General features: G+C 47.5%; 1 long non-coding RNA gene across 1 annotated transcript; it reads right to left on the bottom strand.

Annotated features, from left to right (window-relative positions):
- Window positions 1–1,825: 1,825 nt before the first annotated feature.
- On the bottom strand, window positions 1,826–4,680 carry LOC135577828 (uncharacterized). Its single transcript, XR_010469355.1, has 2 exons — window positions 2,493–4,680; window positions 1,826–2,151 (listed from the first exon to the last, which is right to left on the bottom strand). It is a non-coding gene; the product is annotated as an uncharacterized LOC135577828 (long non-coding RNA).
- Between the last annotated feature and the right edge of the window lie 7,014 nt (window positions 4,681–11,694).

Here is an 11,694-nt window from a genome sequence, read left to right on the forward strand (position 1 = left end):
AATAGAACAATCAGATGTACCAGGCTGGATGAGGGCAGCTTTGTTAAGACAGTGTGCATTGCAGAATGCAAATTCAGTAACTAGAGGTATCTTAGTGACGTTACCTGCAGACGCTACCATAGAAGCTATGTTAGACAGAATGAGCAGAGTTCCGGTAGGGCCACAAGCCATGATGGTAGAGGCTATGGAGAAGCTAGGGAGAGACCTCCTGCAAGCCCAGCAACAGGCATTTGCTGCATTAGCCCCGCTACGTGCTACTCCTGTGGAAGTAGAAAGACGACCACGCCCGAATGAGGGAAGACAGAGTAATAAATGCTTCAGATGTGGAAAAGAAGGTCACTTTCGCCGTGACTGCCGGGTGCCTCGAGTTTGGTGTGAGAACTGTAAATCTAGCGGTCATAATACTGAAGCATGTTTCTCGGGAAACGGGAGAATGAGCACGCCGAGCCGCCGCGCTCCGACAAAAGTGGCAGCTCCAGCAATCGAAACGCCAGAGGATCTACAGAGAGAGCACCACATGACAGTGACAGCTGCTCCACTGGTACGCTCCAACCTGCAACAGCCGGGAGCCTCGGATTGGACTTGGCAACCTCAGTAGATATCAGTTTGATCGATCAGCGGCCACAAAAGATACCATCCACCTTTAAAGGACCTTTAATAATTAATGGACAATCACAAGGGGCATTGTTAATTGGTCGTTCGTCGAGTGGTATGAAAGGCCTTACGGTTATCCCGGGACTTATTGATGCCGATTACAAAGGGATTGTACAAATTATGGTTCAGACACTGTTTCCTCCGATTTTCATTCCGAAGGGTAGTCAAATAGCACAATTGATACCACTTCCGCAATTAACAAAGGACATGACGCCAGCATTATCTTCAGAAAGAGGAGGTGGTGGATTTGGATCGACAGGACCTGCTGTGATGCTAACTATGTCAATGAGCCGGCGACCAACTGCGTCAGTTCGAATGGAATCTAGAGGACAATCTATTTTACTTACAATGTTACTGGACACTGGGGCTGATTTGACCATCGTAGATGAGGGCACCTGGCCTCAGGATTGGCCAACAAAACCTATGGACAGGGGCGTTGAAGGAGTAGGAGGTCATTCATCAGTACGTCAAAGTATTGAACGTATCCTGTTCATCATAGACGGGCGAAAAGCCAATTCATTTGTTACAGTGATGACTCTTCCTGCAGGTGTAAATGGACTAATAGGCCGAGATATACTGGATCAGCTAGGAGTCATTTTGACAACTGAAAGGGCTTTTCACTGACGGTCACTGCAAAATGGGCTTTCCTGATCCCTCTTAAATGGACTTCAGATGACCCTGTATGGATCGAGCAGTGGCCGTTGAAAATGGAAAGTCTTGCAGCAGCACATCAGTTGGTACAAGAACAGTTTCATCAAGGACATTTGCAACTGTCAACAAGCCCATGGAATACGCCTATATTTGTGATTAAGAAAAAATCAGGAAAGTTCCGACTGCTTCATGATTTGAGAGCTGTAAATGCACAAATGCAACCGATGGGAGCATTACAACCTGGTCTTCCGAATCCGGCAATGCTTCCTGAACACTGGAAGTTGTTAATTGTGGATTTGAAGGATTGCTTTTTTACTATTTCTTTGCACCACCTCGATACACAGCGATTTGCCTTCACTTTGCCAGCAATAAATAGGGAAGCTCCTGCTCAGCGGTTTGAGTGGACTGTGTTACCGCAAGGAATGAAAAATAGTCTGACATTGTGTCAATTGTTTGTGGACAATGCGTTGCGTCCTATTCGTGATGCCTGGCCTACAGCGATGGTGTATCACTACATGGATGATATTCTTATTGCACAAGAACAAGACTTTACTGAGCAACAATTGCAATTTTTACATTGTCAGTTGTATAAGGAGGGTTTAGTAATTGCTAAGGAAAAAATTCAGCGACAAGAACCGTGGTTGTACTTAGGGTGGAAAATTACTGACTCCCAAATTCGACCGCAAAAACCGCATATTACCACAGATATTAGGACACTTCATGATGTTCAGAAACTCATGGGGGATTTACAATGGTTAAGGCCTGTCGTGGGTATTACCAATACGCAGTTAGAGGTGTTACGACCATTGCTGCGTGGAACCGATCCCTCCACTCCGGTGGATCTCTCTATGGAGCAAAAACAAATGATCCAGAATTTAGCTCACTTAATCACATTGGGTTTTACAAGGAGACGTGACCCTGCAATACCTGTAGATTTTTCTGTTTTTCAAACAGATGGTCATTTAATTGGGGCTCTTACACAGCACAAAGAAAAAAAAGGGGAGCGAGAGGAACTTGGGATACTTGAATGGGTATTTCCAAAGCTACAGCCAAGAAAGTCAATACAGCAAAAGGTCGAAACTTTAGCAGATTTAATAAGGAAGGGTAGGAAGCGTGTAATTCAGATCACAGGGCAAGAGTTGCAGACAATATATGTTCTGATGAAAAAAGAAGCAATAGAGTGGTACCTTCAGAATAGCGAGGAGTTGTGTGAGTGTTTATTCTCATCAGCTACAACTATATCCTTGTCTCCTGTAAAGGCGGCAATAGTGCAGTTTATTGGTCACAATGAATGGATGCAGAAACCTCTCCGCAGTAAATCACCCCTAGAAGATGCCCAGACAGTGTTTACGGATGCAGGAAAAAGGTCCAGAAGAGCTGCAGTTACCTGGATCGCTTGTGGTGAGTGGCACCACCACTTGCTGGAAGCTGTTCCGGGAGATTCCTTGCAGACATTGGAGCTTGCTGCTGTTGTATGGGCCATGGGGAAGTGGAGAGAGGAAACAATTAATATTGTGACCGATTCGCTGTATGTCGCGGGTGTGTTACACAGGATAGAAAATTCTCAGATTAAGGATGTTAAGCAACTGCGCTTGGGAGAACTGTTTAGACAGTTGCGTACATTAATTCAAGGAAGAACAAAACCATATGCAGTGATTCACATCCGTAGTCATATGTGGGATTGTGGCCTTGGGGAAGGGAATGCTAGAGCAGATAGGTTGGTAGCATGTTCTGCCCCTGTTAGTGATTTTGTCAAGGCTAGAGAATCACATAGTGTGTTCCATCAGAATGCGAAAGGATTACATTCACAGTTTAAGATCACTGTAGAGGAAGCTAAGGGAATTGTACGGACTTGCCCTCAGTGTAGTCATCATGGTTCTGGTCTAGGCGTAGGGGTTAATCCTAGGGGGTTGGGTCCTAATGAGATATGTCAAATGGACGTGACGCATGTGCCCTCAATGGGTAGGCTCAAATATGTACATATTACAGTTGATACATATAGTCATTTTGTATGGGCAACGCCACAGGCAGGAGAAAAAGCTAGTCATGTGATTCGTCACTTGACGGCGTGTTTTGCTGTAATGGGGGTACCAGCACAGATTAAAACGGATAATGGGCCAGCTTATTGTAGTGAGAAGATGCGTAAATTCTGTCAGTTATGGGGAGTACAACATGTTACAGGGATTCCACATTCCCCAACGGGACAAGCAATTGTAGAGAGAATGAATCAAACGCTGAAGCAATATTTGCAGAAATTTCAAGATATCACGGACAGTCAAGAAAGGGTTATGAAAACATTGTTTGTTTTAAATTACCTCTGTATATTTGGATCAGATGAGGAGCCACCAGTAAAAGTGCATTCAGGTCTCTCAAAGAAAGTAACTGTTCAAATGAAGGTGTTTTATCGAGATCCAGAAACTGGACAGTGGAAAGGGCCTGCAGAAGTTCAATACATTGGCAGAGGATACATGTGTGTACTTACTCCTACAGGGCCAAGATGGATACCTGCAAAATGGACTCGGCCAGCATTAAAGGACTGATGGTGTTTATTTTGACTGTCATTGGTGCAACGGCTGTTCCGCATTTGTTGATGAAGCAACAGAACATTTGGTTAACTTGGGCCAATAAGACGCACAATCCTAATTTCTGTCTGAGTCTCGCTTCAGCTCAAGAGCCATTCAAGACGTGTCTAATTGGAATACCTTTATCAGTCAATGAATCTATTGAGATGCTTACAGGACTGTATAATGTGTCTGTTTGGAACAACTGTAATTGTACGGGGGAACCTGATGCTTGTTTAGCTCATTTACCCTTTAATAATGCATCTTGTCGATTAGCTTTCCAATCGCTAGGTGGTGGGCTCGCTAGGTTTTCCTTCATGGCTGTTGTCATTCTTTAAACCAGTATTGGTAGGAATTGCCTTTATTTTGCTTATATTGCTTATTGGTATGTGTTGCCTTTCATGTATTAGGCAATTATGCTTAAAGATAATTGATGCTACTTTTCGCAAGGAAGTGTTATTAGCCCAAAGAGAAAAAGGGGGAATTGTTGGGACATGGCTAATAGAGAAGGGACATGGCTCTATTGATCCGTTGTATCAGGAGAATTCTGTTCTAAGTTAGCATGAGTAGGCCTCAGTTAGCATGAGTTTAGTGTAGCATAGTTGAAAAGTACTGAGCGGTTGCTCTCTGGTTCAGCTGAGCGTTTAGATAAACAAGCTGGGGAATTATCTCTAGCAGGGTGAGAAGGTTGCATTCCAGAGAAACCACAAGAAGGTTGAGCTCATTATGTATACTATCCAATTAATAGAAGACGAGTAGGCATAATTATTGTATACTATCCAATTAATAGAAGACGAGTAGGCATAATTATTGTATGCTATCCAAATAATAGATGACAAGTAGGCATAATTACTGTAAGTCTTATATAAACCAGCTTAGTGTCTCAATAAAGCGAGGTATGCTTATCACTCATATTGGGTCGACTGCATTCCTTCCTCCGTCCGCTCGGGTCTGGAACTCTGATGGAATTTTTCTCTCAGCAGCCAGGCCTCTGAAAACTTGTCAAACCATGCCCAGACTTGGGGCCAGTTTGGCCCAAAGTCTCCAAGAGACAAGTCGGGAAGAAAGATATGGGACAGAGGGAGAAAGCGAAGGGAGCAGGAGAAAGGGAAGGAAGAATAAAAAGTAGTGTTGGGCTGCAGGAGTGAGGTGGAGGAATTGCAAGAAAAGAGGCAGGAAGCAGGAGAGTGAGAGAAAAGGAAAGAAGAGACATGCAGCCAGACGAGGGCTTAGTGAGAGAGGATGGGACAGAGAACAGGATGAGAAGGACATAAGGCAAGGCTAGGACAGGCAAGGACAGGCAAGGCAAGGCTAGGCTGCAGGACATGTTTTTGCTTCATAGTTTCTAGCACATTCGTCTTCAGACTAGCAGGAAAGCCATAAGACCGTATGGATTAGGCCCAAGCAAAAACCCCAGCTACTTGAGACACTTAGACTAAGCCTAAAATACCAAGATCTCTCCATAAGGATGGTTTTTATACTGTACTTCCACAATCTGCTGGCAGTACAAAAAAATAAGCTGCAGATCTCCTTAGGCTGAGTCATGGTGCTTTGGGGCAGGTACCATGCATATCATGGGAATATTTCACAGTTTCTGCTCTGTTTTCAGTGTATGACACCAAAACACCCACCTGATGACATCCTTTCAAGAGCAAAGGCAGCAATTTGCAGAATTCCGCTTCTTAGGGGAAGTGAGAAATTGCTGAGCTGACACCAAGTCCTGCAGTGTCCCTGTCACCTGCAGAGCCACCGCATCCTCGCCACGGTAGCGGGCATTGTGACAAAGGTTCTATGTCAGCTGGGTGTGGCAGCCAGGCGCCCCCTAGGGGATGGGGAGCCTGTCAGCCCCGGGCCTGTCACTGCCTGGTATCCCTGCTGCCACCAGCCAGGCCTCTGAAAACTTGTCAAACCATGCCCAGACTTGGGGCCAGTTTGGCCCAAAGTCTGCAAGAGACAAGTCGGGAAGAAAGATATGGGACAGAGGGAGAAAGCGAAGGGAGCAGGAGAAAGGGAAGGAAGAATAAAAAGTAGTGTTGGGCTGCAGGAGTGAGATGGAGGAATTGCAAGAAAAGAGGCAGGAAGCAGGAGAGTGAGAGAAAAGGAAAGAAGAGACATGCAGCCAGACGAGGGCTTAGTGAGAGAGGATGGGACAGAGAACAGGATGAGAAGGACATAAGGCAAGGCTAGGACAGGCAAGGACAGGCAAGGCAAGGCTAGGCTGCAGGACATGTTTTTCCTTTATAGTTTCTAGCACATTCGTCTTCAGACTAGGAGGAAAGCCATAAGACCGTATGGATTAGGCCCAAGCAAAAACCCCAGCTACTTGAGACACTTAGACTAAGCCTAAAATACCAAGATCTCTCCATAAGGATGGTTTTTATACTGTACTTCCACAATCTGCTGGCAGTACAAAAAAATAAGCTGCAGATCTCCTTAGGCTGAGTCATGGTGCTTTGGGGCAGGGACCATGCATATCATGGGAATATTTCACAGTTTCTGCTCTGTTTTCAGTGTATGACACCAAAACACCCACCTGATGACATCCTTTCAAGAGCAAAGGCAGCAATTTGCAGAATTCCGCTTCTTAGGGGAAGTGAGAAATTGCTGAGCTGACACCAAGTCCTGCAGTGTCCCTGTCACCTGCAGAGCCACCGCATCCTCGCCACGGTAGCGGGCATTGTGACAAAGGTTCTATGTCAGCTGGGTGTGGCAGCCAGGCGCCCCCTAGGGGATGGGGAGCCTGTCAGCCCCGGGCCTGTCACTGCCTGGTATCCCTGCTGCCACCAGCCAGGCCTCTGAAAACTTGTCAAACCATGCCCAGACTTGGGGCCAGTTTGGCCCAAAGTCTGCAAGAGACAAGTCGGGAAGAAAGATATGGGACAGAGGGAGAAAGCAAAGGGAGCAGGAGAAAGGGAAGGAAGAATAAAAAGTAGTGTTGGGCTGCAGGAGTGAGATGGAGGAATTGCAAGAAAAGAGGCAGGAAGCAGGAGAGTGAGAGAAAAGGAAAGAAGAGACATGCAGCCAGACGAGGGCTTAGTGAGAGAGGATGGGACAGAGAACAGGATGAGAAGGACATAAGGCAAGGCTAGGACAGGCAAGGACAGGCAAGGCAAGGCTAGGCTGCAGGACATGTTTTTGCTTTATAGTTTCTAGCACATTTGTCTTCAGACTAGGAGGAAAGCCATAAGAGCGTATGGATTAGGCCCAAGCAAAAACCCCAGCTACTTGAGACACTTAGACTAAGCCTAAAATACCAAGATCTCTCCATAAGGATGGTTTTTATACTGTACTTCCACAATCTGCTGGCCGTACAAAAAAATAAGCTGCAGATCTCCTTAGGCTGAGTCATGGTGTTTTGGGGCAGGGACCATGCATATCATGGGAATATTTCACAGTTTCTGCTCTGTTTTCAGTGTATGACACCAAAACACCCACCTGATGACATCCTTTCAAGAGCAAAGGCAGCAATTTGCAGAATTCCGCTTCTTAGGGGAAGTGAGAAATTGCTGAGCTGACACCAAGTCCTGCAGTGTCCCTGTCACCTGCAGAGCCACCGCATCCTCGCCACGGTAGCGGGCATTGTGACAAAGGTTCTATGTCAGCTGGGTGTGGCAGCCAGGCGCCCCCTAGGGGATGGGGAGCCTGTCAGCCCCGGGCCTGTCACTGCCTGGTGTCCCTGCTGCCACCAGCCAGGCCTCGGAAAACTTGTCAAACCATGCCCAGACTTGGGGCCAGTTTGGCCCAAAGTCTGCAAGAGACAAGTCGGGAAGAAAGATATGGGACAGAGGGAGAAAGCAAAGGGAGCAGGAGAAAGGGAAGGAAGAATAAAAAGTAGTGTTGGGCTGCAGGAGTGAGATGGAGGAATTGCAAGAAAAGAGGCAGGAAGCAGGAGAGTGAGAGAAAAGGAAAGAAGAGACATGCAGCCAGACGAGGGCTTAGTGAGAGAGGATGGGACAGAGAACAGGATGAGAAGGACATAAGGCAAGGCTAGGACAGGCAAGGACAGGCAAGGCAAGGCTAGGCTGCAGGACATGTTTTTCCTTTATAGTTTCTAGCACATTCGTCTTCAGACTAGGAGGAAAGCCATAAGACCGTATGGATTAGGCCCAAGCAAAAACCCCAGCTACTTGAGACACTTAGACTAAGCCTAAAATACCAAGATCTCTCCATAAGGATGGTTTTTATACTGTACTTCCACAATCTGCTGGCAGTACAAAAAAATAAGCTGCAGATCTCCTTAGGCTGAGTCATGGTGCTTTGGGGCAGGGACCATGCATATCATGGGAATATTTCACAGTTTCTGCTCTGTTTTCAGTGTATGACACCAAAACACCGACCCGATGACATCCTTTCAAGAGCAAAGGCAGCAATTTGCAGAATTCCGCTTCTTAGGGGAAGTGAGAAATTGCTGAGCTGACACCAAGTCCTGCAGTGTCCCTGTCACCTGCAGAGCCACCGCATCCTCGCCACGGTAGCGGGCATTGTGACAAAGGTTCTATGTCAGCTGGGTGTGGCAGCCAGGCGCCCCCTAGGGGATGGGGAGCCTGTCAGCCCCGGGCCTGTCACTGCCTGGTATCCCTGCTGCCACCAGCCAGGCCTCTGAAAACTTGTCAAACCATGCCCAGACTTGGGGCCAGTTTGGCCCAAAGTCTGCAAGAGACAAGTCGGGAAGAAAGATATGGGACAGAGGGAGAAAGCAAAGGGAGCAGGAGAAAGGGAAGGAAGAATAAAAAGTAGTGTTGGGCTGCAGGAGTGAGATGGAGGAATTGCAAGAAAAGAGGCAGGAAGCAGGAGAGTGAGAGAAAAGGAAAGAAGAGACATGCAGCCAGACGAGGGCTTAGTGAGAGAGGATGGGACAGAGAACAGGATGAGAAGGACATAAGGCAAGGCTAGGACAGGCAAGGACAGGCAAGGCAAGGCTAGGCTGCAGGACATGTTTTTGCTTTATAGTTTCTAGCACATTTGTCTTCAGACTAGGAGGAAAGCCATAAGACCGTATGGATTAGGCCCAAGCAAAAACCCCAGCTACTTGAGACACTTAGACTAAGCCTAAAATACCAAGATCTCTCCATAAGGATGGTTTTTATACTGTACTTCCACAATCTGCTGGCCGTACAAAAAAATAAGCTGCAGATCTCCTTAGGCTGAGTCATGGTGTTTTGGGGCAGGGACCATGCATATCATGGGAATATTTCACAGTTTCTGCTCTGTTTTCAGTGTATGACACCAAAACACCCACCTGATGACATCCTTTCAAGAGCAAAGGCAGCAATTTGCAGAATTCCGCTTCTTAGGGGAAGTGAGAAATTGCTGAGCTGACACCAAGTCCTGCAGTGTCCCTGTCACCTGCAGAGCCACCGCATCCTCGCCACGGTAGCGGGCATTGTGACAAAGGTTCTATGTCAGCTGGGTGTGGCAGCCAGGCGCCCCCTAGGGGATGGGGAGCCTGTCAGCCCCGGGCCTGTCACTGCCTGGTGTCCCTGCTGCCACCAGCCAGGCCTCGGAAAACTTGTCAAACCATGCCCAGACTTGGGGCCAGTTTGGCCCAAAGTCTGCAAGAGACAAGTCGGGAAGAAAGATATGGGACAGAGGGAGAAAGCAAAGGGAGCAGGATACAGGGAAGGAAGAATAAAAAGTAGTGTTGGGCTGCAGGAGTGAGATGGAGGAATTGCAAGAAAAGAGGCAGGAAGCAGGAGAGTGAGAGAAAAGGAAAGAAGAGACATGCAGCCAGACGAGGGCTTAGTGAGAGAGGATGGGACAGAGAACAGGATGAGAAGGACATAAGGCAAGGCTAGGACAGGCAAGGACAGGCAAGGCAAGGCTAGGCTGCAGGACATGTTTTTCCTTTATAGTTTCTAGCACATTCGTCTTCAGACTAGGAGGAAAGCCATAAGACCGTATGGATTAGGCCCAAGCAAAAACCCCAGCTACTTGAGACACTTAGACTAAGCCTAAAATACCAAGATCTCTCCATAAGGATGGTTTTTATACTGTACTTCCACAATCTGCTGGCAGTACAAAAAAATAAGCTGCAGATCTCCTTAGGCTGAGTCATGGTGCTTTGGGGCAGGGACCATGCATATCATGGGAATATTTCACAGTTTCTGCTCTGTTTTCAGTGTATGACACCAAAACACCCACCTGATGACATCCTTTCAAGAGCAAAGGCAGCAATTTGCAGAATTCCGCTTCTTAGGGGAAGTGAGAAATTGCTGAGCTGACACCAAGTCCTGCAGTGTCCCTGTCACCTGCAGAGCCACCGCATCCTCGCCACGGTAGCGGGCATTGTGACAAAGGTTCTATGTCAGCTGGGTGTGGCAGCCAGGCGCCCCCTAGGGGATGGGGAGCCTGTCAGCCCCGGGCCTGTCACTGCCTGGTATCCCTGCTGCCACCAGCCAGGCCTCTGAAAACTTGTCAAACCATGCCCAGACTTGGGGCCAGTTTGGCCCAAAGTCTGCAAGAGACAAGTCGGGAAGAAAGATATGGGACAGAGGGAGAAAGCAAAGGGAGCAGGAGAAAGGGAAGGAAGAATAAAAAGTAGTGTTGGGCTGCAGGAGTGAGATGGAGGAATTGCAAGAAAAGAGGCAGGAAGCAGGAGAGTGCGAGAAAAGGAAAGAAGAGACATGCAGCCAGACGAGGGCTTAGTGAGAGAGGATGGGACAGAGAACAGGATGAGAAGGACATAAGGCAAGGCTAGGACAGGCAAGGACAGGCAAGGCAAGGCTAGGCTGCAGGACATGTTTTTCCTTTATAGTTTCTAGCACATTCGTCTTCAGACTAGGAGGAAAGCCATAAGACCGTATGGATTAGGCCCAAGCAAAAACCCCAGCTACTTGAGACACTTAGACTAAGCCTAAAATACCAAGATCTCTCCATAAGGATGGTTTTTATACTGTACTTCCACAATCTGCTGGCAGTACAAAAAAATAAGCTGCAGATCTCCTTAGGCTGAGTCATGGTGCTTTGGGGCAGGGACCATGCATATCATGGGAATATTTCACAGTTTCTGCTCTGTTTTCAGTGTATGACACCAAAACACCCACCTGATGACATCCTTTCAAGAGCAAAGGCAGCAATTTGCAGAATTCCGCTTCTTAGGGGAAGTGAGAAATTGCTGAGCTGACACCAAGTCCTGCAGTGTCCCTGTCACCTGCAGAGCCACCGCATCCTCGCCACGGTAGCGGGCATTGTGACAAAGGTTCTATGTCAGCTGGGTGTGGCAGCCAGGCGCCCCCTAGGGGATGGGGAGCCTGTCAGCCCCGGGCCTGTCACTGCCTGGTGTCCCTGCTGCCACCAGCCAGGCCTCGGAAAATTTGTCAAACCATGCCCAGACTTGGGGCCAGTTTGGCCCAAAGTCTGCAAGAGACAAGTCGGGAAGAAAGATATGGGACAGAGGGAGAAAGCAAAGGGAGCAGGATACAGGGAAGGAAGAATAAAAAGTAGTGTTGGGCTGCAGGAGTGAGATGGAGGAATTGCAAGAAAAGAGGCAGGAAGCAGGAGAGTGAGAGAAAAGGAAAGAAGAGACATGCAGCCAGACGAGGGCTTAGTGAGAGAGGATGGGACAGAGAACAGGATGAGAAGGACATAAGGCAAGGCTAGGACAGGCAAGGACAGGCAAGGCAAGGCTAGGCTGCAGGACATGTTTTTGCTTTATAGTTTCTAGCACATTCGTCTTCAGACTAGCAGGAAAGCCATAAGACCCTATGGATTAGGCCCAAGCAAAAACCCCAGCTACTTGAGACACTTAGACTAAGCCTAAAATACCAAGATCTCTCCATAAGGATGGTTTTTATACTGTACTTCCACAATCTGCTGGCAGTACAAAAAA

The sequence above is a fragment of the Columba livia genome, unplaced genomic scaffold (genome assembly GCF_036013475.1).
Source record: "Columba livia isolate bColLiv1 breed racing homer unplaced genomic scaffold, bColLiv1.pat.W.v2 Scaffold_146, whole genome shotgun sequence".
Taxonomy (NCBI): Eukaryota; Metazoa; Chordata; class Aves; order Columbiformes; family Columbidae; genus Columba; species Columba livia.